Raw genomic sequence first — 18,906 nt, forward strand, 5'->3', positions numbered from 1 at the left:
TGTTGTTGGTGTTGGTTGTTGTTGTGTGGCCTAGTCAGAACTGATCCATAACTGACCCTCCAGTGGGTTTTCAGAAGGAATAAATTGCTTGAGAGATTTCCCAGCCTTCTCCCACAGAGCAGCTGGAGAATTCAAATTACATGCATTTAGGATTGTGGCTAAGCTTTTCATTACTAGGCCACCAGATGGAGGGGGCTGTAATTCACAGGGGAGATGATTGCCTAGCTTTCTCTTAGGGAGCCTTTGGTGAATTTCACTGACCAAAGAGGCACCATCTTCGAATTAACACCACAATTTCTTTAATCTTCACAGCAACTCTGCAATAGCAGTGATATTAAATATATTTATCAATTTATCAACATGTATAGCATGGCCACTGACCAGTGAGGACATATGCTAGGCATAAATGCTCGAGTCCTATCTTGTGAGTACTCTACTGATTGACTGCTTGCCAAATGAATTATCGAGGAAGGCAAAGGTGTATTGCGGTAGTGAGTGGAGAGTAGAGGAGAGTCAGGAAGCTTGAAGCTGAAACTATTTGCCAACAAGTATCAAAGTATCCCAATGCTTTAACTATTGGTACACAGGTATATAACCACTAAATATAAGCCCTTGATGTTTGTAACATTACCCATTTCATTGATGGAAAAATGAGCCACCAAGGAGTTAAGGGATTTGTCCAAAATCTTATATCATTGAGTGAAGGAGGCAATATCTGTACCCAGGCAGCCTGATTCCAGAGCTTATGCTCCTAATTGCTATGCTGTACTGCCTCATATATACAAATAAATTCATTCTTTTTAATAACAATGAATGAATATTCATCAACTAGCATGTATCAGATACTTTGGAAGTCAAGATGAACAAAGAGTTAAATATAAATTCTATAGAAATTCACAAAATGTAATGGTTCTTGTGAGAAATACTTGAAGTCAGGAAAAAGAAAACTTTTTTTTCTCAATTAACTGAAGAGGAAAATCCACTCTTTGCACATGCTCTTTGAAAAATTGCCCCCATCATTTTCCTTGTGTGTGTATGCAGTAGTTTGGAAACTGGAATTTGTTTTCAGTCCAATCCCCAGAGATGCAGCAGCAGTTGTTCCAATTGTACTTTGGCCAACTCTGTTTCCATTTTGGAGATGGATGATTACCCATGATTGGCAACAACTGCTAATGACACTAGGAGAAAATTGGATCAGTAGTGCCAGGAATTCTTCTAATTGCGTGGTAGAAGAAAGTAGATAAGAAAAAGCACTTGCCTCTCTATTCACTAATCTTCTTCCACTCTACCTGGTGAGTCCCCAACTCCTGGGTACTAGTATATCTCTGAAAGTGGCCAGAGATATATGTTCAAGTCACCTGTAGACAAAATTCATTGAAGGTGGAGCAGTAGTTTGGAAATAAAATTTGGCCATTTATTTATAGTTAAAATAGCAATTTAGACACATAGTATTTCCCTTTAAATAATTTTAAGATGATGATAGATTTGAGATACAGATGACACTGCCTTTACTTTCGTTGAAAGAAATAAAATGGAAAAATTTTCCTAGTTATATATATATTTTAACCCTATGTCATTGAAATTAAATTCTTTATGATACAGATTGTATTAATATTATTGTTTCTCAAGTAATACTTAACATTTAGATGAATAATGATGTCAATACACAGAGGAGTTTGGTCAACATTAAATAAATTGGGAAAGAATTACAAATGGAACTGAGAAACCAAATCCTCTCACACCAGCTTTTATTTCCAATGATCTCCAGGAGGCTGCTGGCCAATTTGCCACGTGAAGAAAAGCCTGACACTTTTTTGAAAACAGACTCCAAGTTTGTGTTGGTTTTTTTTTTTTTATAAAAAAGGGGGGGGATACTCAATAGAGAATAGACAATGTTGTGTTAAAAGGCTGTGTTATTGTGCCAGAAATAAAATTCAATCTGTGCTCAAAATACCTCTTCCCATGTCTTTTGATCTGTTGCAGCACTTGTCCAAATGGATGGGCTCCCTAAAGGGAAAACACATTTCAAACACTGAGGAGCTCTAACAAATGTGAAGCACTCAACCTCAGGCTTAAATATCCCAAATAGTCTCTTGCTCGTAACATGAGAACAAAATCAGTGTTTGACTTAGGAAACAGCTTTCCTGACTTTTCTCTTCTGTTCCATTTGTGCACTGATATGAAGATCAGACTCATTGACTTGAATGTAATTTAGAAACGCCATGCAAACATTGAGACACTAAACACTTTCTGGCCTCCAATTGGTATTCAGACTTTTCTTTTTTCATGGTGTAATCACAGACCCATCAGTATTCGAGGGATTTATGTAAACAGACTGCCTCTGTCAAAATCGTAGCAAGTAAATGCTTGGTTGTACAAATTATTACCTTCGAAGGAGGACGCAACTTGGTATTTTGACATACATCATCTTATGTAGAAAACAATAACATTTTTTAAGCATTTTGGTTTCAACTGAGTCATTCAAACATTTAAAAAATAAAATTAAATGTTAAAATAAAAATCCGAGAAAAAACTAGGTTGGCAGATATGATCAAAAGTCACAAAGAAAGGAAGACAGAAGTCAAGATTCCTATCTTACTCTGGCCAAGTGAATGAAAGACATTGGTGAAGGTGCAGGAAACTTGGAATTCTTTTATTTTCAAACTGATTGTTACCAACATTTCTTCACTTCCTGAGATTTAACAACACCTATATCTTTCTTTACTTTGTCAATTTTCTTCAAAGAAGATTTTTCAAGTTCTAAACAAATCCTTTGGACTTTATAAGCTTAGTTTCCTCACGAGTAAATTGGGACTAACAACACTGAGCTTATGAAGTTGGTTTTACGTTGGAACTAATGTACGAAAATCACCTAATGGTGTCTGAAACATAATGGAAGCCGTCACGATTATTATTACCCAAAAGCTATATCTGGACATGTAAATTGGAATAAAACACTGAGGCAGTTTTCAGGCTAATTCAAACATCAGAACACATTTTCTTACAGATTCAAGGTAATTGAGGTAAATGTTAGAGCATTTATTGGAATTATCAAGATACATAAATTGTTTCAATTTTTCACTTTCTGTGTCCAGATATGGCTATTGTACAGAGTCTTAGAGCAAGTCTGAGATTTCTGAAACTTAATTCATTGTTTCTAATCTTAAAGTTCTCCAGTTAATCAACTTTAATGTGGACAGTCCCATTTAATAACAGGGTGATCCCCCAGTTATCAAAAGCCAAGAAAGATAGTTTACTGTATAGTTTCAATAACTATCCCTCAAGTAATTTAAATCAGTAAACTAGAAATGTACAAGAATGAGGGATAACATAACAATAGATAATTTTCATGAAGATAGTTTACAATATGGCTAAATTCAGATCTACTCTTCATAGACAATACAAGTCTTAGTACATTTGATGGCATCTAACAACAGGATACTACGCATCTGAGAGCTGGACAGTAAGTAAGGACAGCAGAAGAAGAATTAATGCCTTTAAACTGTGGTATTGGAAAAAAAGAGCTAAAGATCTCATGTACTGCCAAAAGAACAAACAGTTATCTCTTGCAGAAGGTACAGCCACAGTGCTCCTTAGGCAAGGAAGACAAATCATTGTCTTCCATACTTTTGGCATATTGCCAGAAGAGAGACATCATGCTAGGAAAGGTAGAGCAATCGTGAAGGAGAGGAAGACACTCAATCACATGGAGTGGCATGGTAATTGTAGCAATGGGCTTGAGTGTGTCAGAGATTGAAAGGATGGGCCACGATAGGACAGGATTGAGATCTGTTGGTCATAGAGTCACTATGAGCCATGTTCAACTCAACAGCACATAACAACAAGATTGTTTTTGTAAAATCATTGTTCAGGGACTCTGTTCTATCCACTTCTACAAAACATGTTTCTGTGGTTCATGCCTCATAATCTTAAAAGAATAATCTGCAGATGAGAATTAAAAGTATTTTTAGAGTTTTCATCAACAACCCGAGTCATATAGATGATACAACCTTGTTTGCTAAAAATGGAGAGGACTTTAAAACTTGTTGCAAAAGATTAGACTATAGCGTTTAACATGGATTATATCTTAGCATGAAGAAGACAAAAATCCTTACCACTGCACTTGTAAACAACATTATGATAGATGGAAAAAAAGATTAAAACTGCCAATGATTTCATCTTAACATGAATTCACTACACCCTTGAAGTCAGAAGATCAGAAGAAAAACTGCATTGGGAAAGTCAGCAGTTGAGGACCTCACCAAATTACTGAATGAGTAAAGGTGTCAATTTGAAGGCTAAGGTGCACTTGATTTAGGCCACAGTCTTTTCAGTCATTTGTTATGCATCTGATAGCCAGACTATTAATAAGTATGACAGAAGAAGAATAATTGATGCCTTTGAGTTGTAGTGTTGGAGAAGAGTACTGAAAAATCCCATGAACTGCCAAAAAAACAAACAAATATGTCTTGGAGAAAGTGTAGCCAGTGTGCTCCTTAGAGACAAGGATGATAAAACTTCATCTCATACACTCTGGGCATGTTAATAAGAAAGGCCATTCCTTGGAAAAAGACATCATGCTTTGAAAGGTGGAGGGTCAGCAGAAGAGTATTTTCAATGAGATGGAATGACAAAGTGACTATAATGATGGATTTAAGTATGCCAAAGATAATGAGGATAGCCCAGGACAGGACAGATCTCTTGTTGATAGAGTTGCTAAGAGTTGTACTCAATGACACTTAAAAACATAACTTCTTAATCTTTACACTCTCACAACCAAAGATTGGCAAGAATATGGAAAATTGCGTGGAACATTTTAGAAAGACAAGCAGTAGCACTTAAATTTATATCCACTTTGTACTGACCAGAACAGATTTTTAAAGTTCCTAACTATCAGATTGGGAGCTTTTGGTCTAGCGGATAAGGACTTGTACTGCCAAACCCAAGACCAGTGAATCAAATCCACCAACTGCTCCTTGAGTGAAAGATGCACAATCTCTGACCATGTGATTTAAAGCCTCTGAAAACCCTACTGGAGGAGCAGCTATGAGTCAGTCCAACTCAACAACACGTAACAACTACTATGAGAATGTCTGAGAGAAACAGTTTAGCTACTTCTCTCACCTGCTTTGGCAAAAATACAAACAGGACTCTTCCCAAAACAAACAGAAATAACATCATGTAGGCCAGTGATTCACAAAATCAAGATCCCTAGATCACAGCAACACATCGTTGAGGAACTTGTTAGGAAGGCAAAGATCTTTAATACACCTGGAATTACTAAATTCAAATGTCTAGGGATGAGCTCCAGCCATCTACGTTTGGACAGTGATGCATGTGATTCTGATGAAAATCTGTGTTGGAAAATGACTAGCCCAAAATGAAAAAGAAAAAAAAACAACCAAAAAACAGTGTCTAAATTTCATTCAGACTGTGTCAGTAGCTTTCCAAGATGTCCTTCCAGCAACCCAGAAGAAAGAAGAAAGATCCTATTGAAAATTTCAATTTTTACAACCTTTTTTAACCTTTCTCAAACTAACTAGGTAACCCTAGCTACCGCAAACCTGCCTCAGAGCTCTGCGACATAGTGAACCTCTTCTTCAGTTTCTACTTAACAGAAGTGGAAAGGTAGTCATCTTATGCTACAAGGTCACATTCTTCCAGTAAGAGTATCTCCAACTGACCATGATCTGTTTCGTTAGTGCAGAAATAAAATTATTCTCTTGCTACTATAGCATCCTCATTGCAGTCAAGTCAGAACCATGTTATGACTAACAGTCCATTTAGTTTCTGAAGTTATCCATCAACAGGAGGAGATTAGATTGTTCATTTTTCCCCTCAAGCATCTGGCATGAGTGGTAAAAATTGAAAATCTAAATATCAATAATGAGTAAATTGAGCCATTTCAAAGTGACAGAGAAATAATTTCAATTACCCTCAAATTGCTTGTTCTTTTGCCTTAATTTTTAAAAGCTAGTCTAATCACCCTTGGAATTTTTTTTAATCAAGGAATAATCTCTAAGCTACAATGAACTGGAACTCTATATATAGTTTAAAGTTCAAAGTGAAGATTACTTGTGAATATTAATTTGGATTCATTCTAATTTTCACTTGCTTTTTCATTAGCAAATGCTGTAATACAAATTGACCTTATATACTTCAGAGGCAATTAGATTTTATTGAATTTTGCTTTTCAATATCTTGATTTGGCAACTAAATTGATATATGCCATAAGTCTTTATTCAAAGGTCTGATTTTATAATGAACTATTCCCTGGAAAGAAATGAGAATTAAACAATATACAGTTTTTAAAAATATTTGGTTTTCAAACAGTCATTGACTAATCAGTATTTCACTAACAGAAAATTTAGATTTTCAATTTGCCATCAGGAATGGTTCACTAATCCATAAATTCGTCTCTTTACAAAGAGACTATATAACATTTTTTCAGTTCTGCTTAATAAATTACCCCAAATTTTAGTAGCACTGGCAAAGTTATACTTGCTCCCTATTTTCCTTGAGAATGGTACACAATGGTGAATTCTCTCCCAATTAATCTTGCATATCTCCTATTTCTGAGCCTTGGTGGAAATGAAGTATCTCCTTGTCATTCTCACAGTCCTTTGTACTTGTGGGTCGCTGCTACCCCAGACTCAGTGCAACCCTACGTACAGTGGAACAAAATATATGTTGTTTCATGAAATTCTTCTGGGCCAGTCAGTTCTTTTTGGTATAATGACTCTGTGTACTCCTTCCATTTTCTTTTGATGCTTCCTGGATCATTCAACACTCTACCCATAGTATCCTTAAGTGTTGCAACTCAAGGCTTGTATTTGTTCTTCAGTTCCTTCAGTTTAAGAAGCGCATAGTGAATTCATCTCTTTTGACTCTCTGACTCCAGTACATTTCTTTATAATACTTTGCTTTGTCTTCTCAAGCTACCTTTTGAAATCTTTTTTTAAATCTTCTGCTAGTTTATTTACAAAATCTGAATACATTGTTTTCAAGAACAAATTCTTTCCATTTCCCTCACCCTCTATCCACCCATCAAACTGTACAACCACATGATTAATCCCCCCTCTCACCCTGCACATCCACATCCTTCTGCTTTCAGCCTCTCCCACCCCTCTTGGATCCTATACTCATTCTACAATAATGGTTTTATACAATATTTATCCTTGTGGGACTGAGTTAGTTCACTCAGCATAATTCTCTCCAGTCCCTCCCAAGTAATAATTTATAAAATCCTTGCTCCTGCATGTTTCATAGTATTCCATTGAGTAAATGTACCTTAATTTCTCAATCCATTCATTTGTGGTTGGACATTTTGGCTATTCTCATGTTCTTGAGATGGTGAATAATGCTGTTAGGAACATTGGTGTAATTTGTGCCTCAGTTCTCATTTTCTCAGAGTATATTCCAAGTAGTGGAATAGCTGGGTCATATGGAATTTCTATGTTCAGGTTTTCAGGAAGCACTAAAATGCCTCTCAGAATGATTGTACCATTTTACTGTATCACCAATGATGTGTAAGAGTTCCTTTCTCACCACATCCTATCCAACATTTATTACTTGCTGCCCTGTTAAACTTTGCCACTGTTACTGGAGTGAGATGGTACCTCATTATGATTTTTATTTGCATCTCTCTTATTTCCAGTGATTTGGAGCATTTCTTCATGTGTCTCTTTGCCATTCGAATATCTGTATCTGTGAAAATTCTTTCCATGTCTTTTGCCCATTTTGTAATTGGATTATCAGTCTTTTTCTTGTGGAGGCCCAGGGGTATTCTGTAAACTTTTGTTATATGACTCTTGTCTGAGATGGTATTACCAAATGTCTGTTCCTAGTCTGTAGGTTTTCTTTTCACCCTGTTGGAAAAAGTTTTGATACACACATGGATTTAATTTTTAGAAGGTCCCATGCATCAATTTTATTCTCTTTGGATTGTACATTTCTGGTTGTATTGGCAATCTTTGTATACCTTGGACTAGTACTTCTAAGTTTGGTCCCAGTTTGTCTTTTATGAACGTGATGGTTTTAAGCTTTACTCCTAGGTCTCTGATCCCCTTGAGTTGATTTTTATGTATGGTGTGAGATGTGGATCCTGTTTTCGTTTTCTGCAGGTGCAAGTCCAGTTTTGCGAGCACCATTTGTTGAAGAGGTTGCCATTTCTCCATCTGATAGCTTTGATTTCCTTGTCAGATATCAGTTGACCATAGATAGCTGGATCTATTTCTGGGTACTCAATTCTGTTCCATTGGTCTATGTGCCTTCCTTTGTACCAGTACCATGCTGTTTTAGTTACTATTTCTGTGTTGCAGGTTTTGAGGTCAGGGAGTGTTATGCCTCCCACCTCTTTTTTGTCTTTCAGAAGTGTTTTGCTTATTCAGGGTCTCTTGACTCTCCAGATAAATTTTATAATTTCCCTTTCAATCTCCTTGAAAAACTAATTTGGTATCTGGATTGAGATTGTATCGAACATGTAGGTCTTCAACTTTTTTATTTCTTCCCTCTGCTTTGGCTTTTTGGTGCTCACACGGTTCAACCAGCTGCTCCATGTTGTTTACCATCGAATTGGAATTGACCCATTGTTGACCCTTCAGCAGGTTTTCAGAAGCAGTTAATCAAATGGGAAGAGATTACCATCCATCTCCCACAAAGCAACTGGTGTATTTGAACCATGTGACTTCATTGCAGTGAAGCCATCCAAGCTCATATGTAGATAAATGATAGATGGATGGATAGATAGATAGATAGATAGATAGATAGATAGATAGATAGATAGATAGATATGGGGGGTTAGGTGCATTCAAATCAAGTATGACAGACATCAAGCATGACAATGGCAGACTTGTTGATGAGTCTTTCTGTAATCACCATGCCACATTTTTCTTCAAAACCCAATTTCTCAAACAATCTGCTCAGATTGAATAGGTGTGGAGAAAGGATTCAGTCAACCCTGACACACAGATTTCCTGATTTTAAATCATATTCCCTTATTCTGTTCACACAACTTCTTCTTGGTCTATATATATAGGTTTTGAATGAGCATTTGATAGTGAATTAATCAGCTCATGTCATTTTTGTTGTTATGTGACATCAAGTCACCTGCAACAGATAGCAACCCAATGCACAGCATCTCTGAACCCTTCCCTATTCTAAGCCAGTAATTCTGACACATCAGCCCCCACTGCCCCAATTATTGTATCAATCCATCTCATTTGAGGTCTTCTTTTCCTGGGCTGTCTCTTCACCCTTCTGAGCATGATGTCTTACTCCAAGGTCCAGTCGTACCTGGCCATGTGCCCAAAGTATGTGAGATGGAGCTTCAAAATCCTAGCCTAAAAGAAGAGAATTGGTTTCACCCTCTCCAAGACAAACCTATTTGTTTTCTTAGCAGTCCATAGTATGTTCAAGACTCTTCTTCAGCACCACAACTCAAAGGTATAGATTCTTCTACTGTCATCCTTAGTCATTGTCCAGCTCTCTGGAACATAACAAGTAATTGTGAAGACCATGGGCTGGATTAGGTGCACCTTAGTCGCTAGGACTGACATCATTGCTTTTCAGTACTCTGGAGAGGTCCATGACAGCAGATTTTACAATTCAATTAGTCTTTTGATTTCCTGACTACTTGTGTTAAGAGGATTGATTGTGGAACCAAGCAAACTACAATTTCTAACAATGTCAATCTCATCTCTATCATGGTTCTGCCAGTTGGCCCAGTAGTAAGAATCTTTGTCTTTTTGATGTTGAGCTTCAATTCATATTGAAGATTACAATCCTTGACCTTCTGCAACAAGTGTTTCAGCTCTTCATTTTCAGCAAGCAATGTTGTACAATCTGCATATTGTGTTGATGAGTCTTCCTCCAATCTTGATGCCACATTCCTCCTTATAAAGCCTTGCTTCCTGAATGATCTATTCTGCATACATATTGAAAAGTTATGGAGAAAGAATGCACCCCTGATGCACACCTTTCCTGATTTTTAACCATTGTAAAAGAATCACATAAAGTTTTAATTAATTCTAAAATCCTTACTTTGGTTTAGAAGATTTTCATAATTGCCTCCTATATACCTTTCTAATCTTTCCCTGATTAAATAATTCTTGGCAATTGATCTATAAATGGCAACAAAATGTCTTATTTAGGATTCAAGAATTAATAAATTCTAATGATTCTGTGGCTTTAAGTAGTTGTTAAATAAAGCCAGCACAGGAAGTGGAATGTAAAAAATAGTGAACAATATACACCAATCACAAAACTTCTCACGATACAGTGAAAATATCCCAGTAGAAAATACTTCACAATACATTGCATTTTATGTGTTAAAAAATTTGTAATGAATGAGTGGAGGAAAATATCTCAAGCTTCCAAATGTTGAGGATGTTGGAATATCTAAAGATGTTAAATATTGTTAAATTTAGAGTGTCAGAATTACTTATATAAAATCACTAGGTAATGTCATTCATTTGGAAGTTTTAGGGTTGAATTTATGAATGTAATATGGTAATAAATAGAGATGTAGATTTCTGACACTAAATAATAAAATTTTGAAAGAAAAAAATATTTATGATGACATAATTACACATAAAAATCAATCACTATTCCTAATCAAGACTATTAAATGAAAATTTAAGTGTGAAAATGGTAAACATCAGCTAACAAAATGGGATTGAAGACATCAGTTTAAAGAATGAGGTTGTTTGGGAGTACCATCAAGTTGAGTATAATCTATAGCCAATATATGAACAGCATATCTGAACCCTGTCCTATCCTAGGTCACATTCATCATCTCTGACACACTCAAGTCGATGGCAGCAGTCACTACATCCATCTGTGTCAATCCATCTGGTTGAGGGTATTCTTCTCTTTCCCCAATCCTCCACATCTCCAAGGATAACATTCCCCTCCAAGGAATAGCCTCACCTAACAATATTCCATGAGTATATGACACTAGAGAGACATTCGTCTGACATACTTTGGACATGTTGCCAGGAGGGACGGGTCCTTGGAGAGGGACATCATGCTTGGGAGGGTGGAGGGACAGCGCAGGAGGGGAAGACCCTCTATGAGATGGATTGATTCGGTGACTGGGGTAATCGGGATGGGTGTGTCAGAGGCGGTGCGGTTGGCGTAGGATAGAGCAGGGTTTAGAGCTGTTGTGCATAGGGTTGCTATGAGTCGGAAACGACTCGATGGCACATAACAACAACAACAACAACAACAACATATGACACTAAGCTCTATCAGTTTTCCTCCAAGGAGCTCTCTGGCTGCACTTTTCCCAAGACATATCTGTTTGTTCTCTTGACAGTTCATGGGATATTCAATATTCTTCTCCAACATCACAACTCAAAGTCATAAATTCTTCTTTTGTCATCCTTTGTCATTCATTGTCCAGCTCTCAGACACATAGGAAGTGATTGAAAAGACCATGGCCTGAATCGGGTGCACCTTAGTCTTTAAATTTACATTGTTGCTCCTCAATAATGAGGAGTCAGTAGATATATATAATTGAAGAATGAAGACTAAAGAAGTATAACCTAGAATTCTTATAAAATGACGTATAGTTAGTTGCAGGGAAAAAAATCCCCAACTTTCCTTGAAGAATCTCAACAGGTTTAATACATATCATATACCAATAAGAGGAAGAACTGAGGCTAAAAAAAACTGGGAGTTGGCGAGCTCTGGTGGCCTAGTGGCAAGAAGCTGTGCTTCAGTCCTGGAGGTGTGTGGTTCAAATCCACCAGATGCTCTGCTGGAAGAGGGACAATCTCCTGTACCAGTCAGATCTGATTTGATGGTACACACACACAAAACAATAAAAAAAAAATTTAAAAAAACAAAACTGGGAGTTTATAAAAGTTGAAAATTTCTAAACAAAAATAATTAATTTGGCACTCAAATTCAAAACTCACTACTCCTCTCCTAGACAATAAATCAGCAGGGTTTCTTCCTAGGGAAAAAATAATAACTTTATAGAGACAATTCTGGGACTTAATGTGTCCTACAGCCAGATCTCCACTCAATTTTATGAAATTACACCACCAATAAAACATCCAATACCAACCCTAGTATATGGAGCTAGTATTGAGGCTTTTCATTATTTCAGTTTAAAATATGAATAATCTGAGAGATCATCAAGCTTTTGTATAAAATCTGCAATAGAAAACGGACAGAAATAAACCAGCAAGGAAAAACTGAATTCACAGAAACAGGATCAAAGGTAATTCAAGGAACAGAACAGTAAAATAATCATATGACTTTACAAAAACCTAATTAATATCTGTAGACAAAAAGAGTATTATAACCCATAAGTAAGTATGAGTGATATGGAAATATCATTTTATTGAAGTAAAATCCCCTACATTAGTATTGTTACATGTGTTCACAAGTCGACTGTGACTCACAGCAAGGCTATGAATAACAAATCAAAACCTTGCTCTATCTTGCACCATCCTTAGTATCGCAATGTGCTCAAGTCCATTGTTACAGTCACTATGTCAATCCATCTTTGTGAGGGTCTTCCTCTCCTTCTCTGATCCTTCACCTTTTTCAGTCTGATGTCTTTTTCCAAGGAATGAACTCTCTTGACAACATGTTCAAATTATATGAGACAGAGTTTCACCATCCCGTCAGTCAGGCACACTGACTACACTTCCTCCAAAACAAATTTGTTTGTTCTCTCAGTAGTCCAGGAGACGGTCAGAACTCTTAACTGACACCACAGTTCAAAGCTATTGATTCTTGTCATCCTTATTTATTACCCAATTTTCAGATGCATAGGAAACAATTTAAAAATACCATGGCTTGGATCAGGTGTAATTTAATCTTTAAACTGACACCTTTGCTCTTTAACACTTTAGAGATGTCCTTGACAGAATTTTCAGTGCAAAACTTTTTAAAATAAATCATAAATGAAATAATAATTTTAAAATTCCCTTCTAGTTAATTCCTACACACAATAACCTCATGCATTACAGAATAAAACTGCTCCAAAATAAGGTGAGATGACATTGAGGAAACTCCCCAAAATCAAACTATAAGAAAAAAAATACATAAAATGTTGTATTTCAGGTAAGAGACTGAAACAAATAAACTGTTTCGTTTGAAGAGAGGCCGTGTCTACAAATTCCCACCCTCACTTCTGACTTCAATTGCAAAATGACCATCAGTTTCAATAATTTTCTAGAAAGACTCAAAGAACTCAGTGAAAGCTGTTACTGGGAAAGAGCATGGAGTAAAATCAACCATGGAATGAGAGATAGTAAGACAAAGTTCCAATAGCTTTGGGTCTCCATGATTATGATGTGCCAAAAGAAGTACTGCCAACCAGGGAAGCTCATTCAAGTCTTGATATAAAAGTATATTAGCAATTAATTAATCACACAATGGCCATTACCTGATTTACATTTCTAGCTACTCTAGACATTGGACTTATACTTTTAGTCTGCTGCAGTCTGTCATCAAGAAGAACTGATATTGCTTGACCCAAAAATCCTTTCATAAGTCACACTCTTATACTCTGTGACGGATAAAGTCCCAAGATAAAGACACTTCTAGTAGGCATAATATTCCTGAAGCCTAAAGATTACCTCTCATTGTTGTTGTTAAGTGCCATCTAGTCAAGCATGGCTTATAGTGACCCTATGACCAACAGACCTGAACTCTGTCCTATTCTTTGCCATCCTCCTCGTTTCTGACACACTTGAGCTCATTGCTGCAGTTGCTATATCAATCCATCTCATTGGACGTCTTTCTCTCTTTCACTCATCTTCTGTCTTTCCAAGGAACAGCCCCTCCTAGCTACATGTCCAAAATATGAGAGATAGAGTTTCATCATCTTTGCCTCCAAAGAGCACTCTGGCTGCACTTTTTCTAGAGACAGATTAGATATAGGAGAGAGAGAGAGAGAAAGAGAAAGAGAGAGAGAGAGAGAGAGAGAACAGATACAGATAATACAGATACAGATACAGATGAGATAGAGAGAGAGATATGCCGTGGAGTCACAGGTGACTCATAGTGACCCTATGAAGGAGAGTCCTCAATGCTTGTGTGTTTTTCGTCCTTTCTCCAGGTTCATAGGGTTTCCGGAGGCAAGCTATTACGGAAGTGGATGCTGATCCTGCTTCCAAGCCAAGCATTAACACATCTGACACATCACCGTTGCAGTGTTCAGCCTCACAGCAACCACAAGTTACCGCTGTACAGCAAGTGGACACACCAGGGCCATACAACCTAGAGGAATGACTGAACAAAAACAATGAAAGACATGCCCAAGGGCCACAGATTAAAGTCACCCACCTTTGGCTTGGTTGCATCACTTTCAGTCCACTGGGCCAGCTGATCACTCTCTATGTCTGCCAACCCCCACTTGGGGAAAATAGAATGCCACAAGTATCTGGATCCCTCCATACCTGCAGCTCCTCAAGATGCCCGAGGCCACGTGCAGCTGACACTAAGCCTCCCAAGATAGAGAGATAACATATATATAGATATATAGATATAGATGTAGATGTGGTTAAGATATAGACATAGACATATGGATAGGGACAGAGACAGAGATAGAGATATATAGGGGTTTTGGAAGTCCATGGGATATTCAGTATTCTTGAGCATGAAAACTCAATTATTCTTCTATCATCCGTATTCATTATTCAGTTTTAAGAAGCATAGCAGGTTACTGAAAAGAAGATGAACTTAATGAGGTGACCTTTACCTTAATATTCCAGCTGACATCATTACTATTTAGTAAGGTTCCTGACAGCAATCTTTCCCAATGTAATATCGTTGTTATTTGCTGTCAAGTCAATCACAACTCATAGTGACCTTATGCACAATAACTCTGAGCCAATCAACCTGTCTCTGACACTCCTACCCTCATTACCCCATTTACTGTGTCAATCCATTTCATCTGGGTATTCCTCTCCTACACTGTCCTTCTATACTTCAAAGCATGATGTCCTTCTCCAAAGACTGGTCCCTCATGGTCACATGCCTAAAGTATGTCAAATACAGCTTCAAAATTCTTGCCTCCAAGGAGCAGCTTGGCTTCACCATCTCCAGAAAAGACCTGTTAAGTCTCTTGGCAGTCCATAGTATATTCAGTATTCTCCTCCAACATCACAACTTAAAGGCATTATTTCTTCTTCCGTCATCTTTGGTCACTGTCCAGCTTTCTTGTTCATAGCAAGTATGGGCAAAGACCATGCCTGGATAAGACACACCTTAGTGTCTAGACTGACGTACATCCTTGCTCTTCAGTACTCTGGAGAGGTCCCGAACAGTAAATTTTCCTAATGTAATTTGTCTTTTGAATTCCTAACTTTTGGTGTGAAGAGTGTTGATCGTGGAATCAAGGAAGCTGAAATTGTTAACAATCTCAATCTCTTCTCCATCTATCATGATGTTGCCAATTGACCCAGTGGTGAGAATTGTCATTTTCTTAATATTGAGCTTCAATCCATATTGCAAACTGTAGTCCTTGACCTTCTTCAGCAAATGCTTCAGACCCTCCTCAGTTTCAATATATACCCTGTTATCTTGACCAATGGTGTTGATTTTTTTTTTTAATCTAAGCTGCGAAGGGTCAAGGACTGCAGCCTTCAATATGGATTGAGGCTCAATGTCAAGAAGACAAAGATTCTCACCACTGGACCAATTAGCAGCGTCAGGATGGATGGTGAAGAGACTGAGATTGTATGCAGCTTCAGTTTGCTCGGCTCCACAGTCAACACTCTTGGCACCAGCAGTCAGGAAATCAAAAAGCGTATCGCGATGGGAAAGTCTGCTGTTAGGGACTTCTCTAAAGTACTCAAGAGCAACGGTGTCTCTCTGCAGACTAAGGTGCGCCTGATACAGGCCATGGTCTTTGCAATTGCTTGTTATGCATCAGAGAGTTGGACAATGACTAGAGAGGACAGAAGGAGAGTTGATCCCTTTGAGCTGTGGTGCTGGAGAAGAGTACTGAATGTACCATGGACTGCCAGGAAAACAAACATATTCATCTTGGAGAGGATTAAACCAAGCTACTCCTTAGAGGCAAGGATTCTGGGGCTTCGTATGAGATACTTTGGACATGTTGCCAGGAGGGATGGGTCCTTGGAGAGAGACATCATGGTTGGGAGGGTGGAGGGACAGCACAGGAGGGGAAGACCCTCTATGAGATGGATTGATTTGGTGACTGGGGTAATTGGGATGGGTGTGTCAGAGGCAGTGCAGTTGGCACAGGATAGAGGAGGGTTTAGGGCTGTTGTGCATAGGGTCGCTATGAGTCGCAAACGACTCAACGGCACATAACAACAACAACAAGCTATGAAATAATCGGCAGCTTCAATCCTTTCTCCATCTACCATGATGTTGTCTCTTAGCCCTGTAGTCAAGACATTTGTTCTCTTCATGTTGAAATGTAATATCCATACTAAAGGCTATAGTTCTTGATATTCTGCAGCAAATATTTAAAGTCCACCTTTCTTTTAGCAAGCAAGGTTGTATCATCTGCATCACTCAGGTTATTGATTTTGATGTCACATTCCTTTTCACAGAGTCCAGCTTCATTAATAATTTCCTTAGCATACAGATTGAAAAAGTATGGAGAAAAGACACATCCTTGACACACACTTGTTTAGATTTTAAACAATACAGTATTACCTTGCTCCTCTGTTCAGACAGCAGCTTCTTGATCTATAAATTTCACATGAGCACAATTAAATGTTCTGTGATTCCCATTCTTCTCAAAGTTAACTACAGATTGTTGTGATCTACACAGTCAAATATCTTTGCATAGTCAATGAAAGAGAAACAGACACTATTGTGATATTCTCTGCTTTTAGCCAGGATTCATCTGAAATTCACAATATCTCAGATGCCATGGTATCTTCTAAACCCAACTTGAACTGTCAGTATACTGTTCTGTATTTGAATTTTTTTATTAGTATTTTTCTTGTATGTGATATTAATTATATTGTTTGAGAATTTCTACATTCTGTTGTGTATCTTTCTTGGGAACGGAAACAAATATGGATCTCTTCCAGCCAATCAGCCGGACAGCTGTCCTACAAATTTCCTGGCATAGACTGGTGAGCACATCATTAGCTGAGGAAAAATAAAGACTTCCCTTTGGATAATATTAATTCTTCAAAATATGAAGGCAAAAGCAATAATCTAGGAAACCTACTATTTGGCCAACAAAAAGGCTTTGAGAAATGAGATTTAAAAAGAGAGATTAGTAGGATGAAAAAGAAAAGGAAATTATTTTTAAAATAATACTTAAACCTAAAGGACACATCAAGTGCACTTTCATTTAAAACGAAATAAAATTGAGCCATATTTAGGCAAATTTATGTGAAATATTAAAACATCAAGTATAAAGTGAAGATTCTGAAAGAATATAGTATAAAATAGATCAACAGCAAAGAGCTAGAATGGCAAATTTTAACAAAAACTTTAAGTGCTAGAAAGTATTTTCTTTGAAGCAATATTTCCCATGTTATAAGGAAAAATAATTTGTGAACTACAGCATTATACTTATTCAAACTCTCCTTTTTTAAAAAAAGAGTTGTCATTTTAAAGAAAGTTTACAGAAAGGTTGGGTTTTCATTCATTTATTGTTGCACATTTTCCTCCCTCGCCTTCCCATCCCCCTCTCCCAATCCACTTTGCAACACACCTTATGTTCCAGATTGTTGTCCTAAATACAATGCCTAATCATATATTCCTTTCAGTCAGTTCCTCCCCTCATCTATTCCAATGCAGTGTTCGTTATCTATCCGTTCTTTTCCTATTCTTTCCCCAATATCCCTGGTTAGTCTTATTTTACAAAAGCAGAGCTGTGGTGCTAGAGAAGAGTGTTGAATATACCATGGACTGCTAGAAGAATAGGTTTGTCCTGTACAACGTAAAGCCGGAATGCTCCTTGGAGACAAGGATTCTGAAGTTTCATCTGACATATTTTGGGCATATTGCAAGGAGGGACTAACTGGTCCTTGGAGAGGGACATCATGTTTGGGAGAGTGGAGGGACGGTGCAGGAGAGAAAGACTTGATGAGATGCGTCAGTTCTGTGAGTGGGGTGGTGGGAATGAGTGTGGCGGAGACAGAGAGGTCGGCACAGGATAGAGCCGTGTTTAGGGCTCTTGTACATAGGGTCGCTATGAGCTGCAAGCAACGCGATGGCACATAACAACAACAACAAACAACAGTTTTAAGCAATATTTATCCTTTTGTAACTGAAGTATTTCACTCAGCATAATGTCTTCCAGGCTCTTTATTATATAAAAGGGTGTAACACAAACATTGCCAAAATATTAATATATTGCTCACTTTTTGTTAGAAAGTTACTTAGAAGTGTGCCTTCTGTAAAAGAAGAAGGTAAACAAAGAAAGAAGAAAATTGAGAGTGAAAGCATTAGTGAATCCAATCCAGAAAAACTAGAAGAATAGTACTTTATGAAATTGCAGAATAAGTCTAGAGTTTTTTGTAGTAGATTGGAAAAGAAGAGGATGTCCCTCTTTGAAGTCAATTTAATAGCAAATTGCAGTATGCCATTCAAGGAAGATAAGAGATATGCTTAGTGTTGCCATACCAGGAAATTAATAATATTACTTAAAGTCACATAAATTCTAGACTTTCCGAAGCCTTAAAGGATAGATGAACACTAATAACTATTGTCCTAAGATAATCTTTTAATCTTAAAACACAGATATATACTCTGAAATGTTCTTAAAGCCTAACAACAGCTTAACTAGTAAAAAATGTCTGCCTTGAGCATATGTTCTTTCAAGGATGATCTATATATGGTTAAGTTGACAACATATGTCAATTTAAAATAATGGAAGCATTTCTTTTTTGTTAGTAATTTTATTTATTTTGTTGCTCCAGTTGAGCATATACATAGCAAAAAAAA

The sequence above is a fragment of the Elephantulus edwardii genome, unplaced genomic scaffold (assembly GCF_000299155.1).
Source record: "Elephantulus edwardii isolate Elephantulus edwardi_28Jun2011 unplaced genomic scaffold, EleEdw1.0 scaffold00085, whole genome shotgun sequence".
NCBI classification, from domain to species: domain Eukaryota; kingdom Metazoa; phylum Chordata; class Mammalia; order Macroscelidea; family Macroscelididae; genus Elephantulus; species Elephantulus edwardii.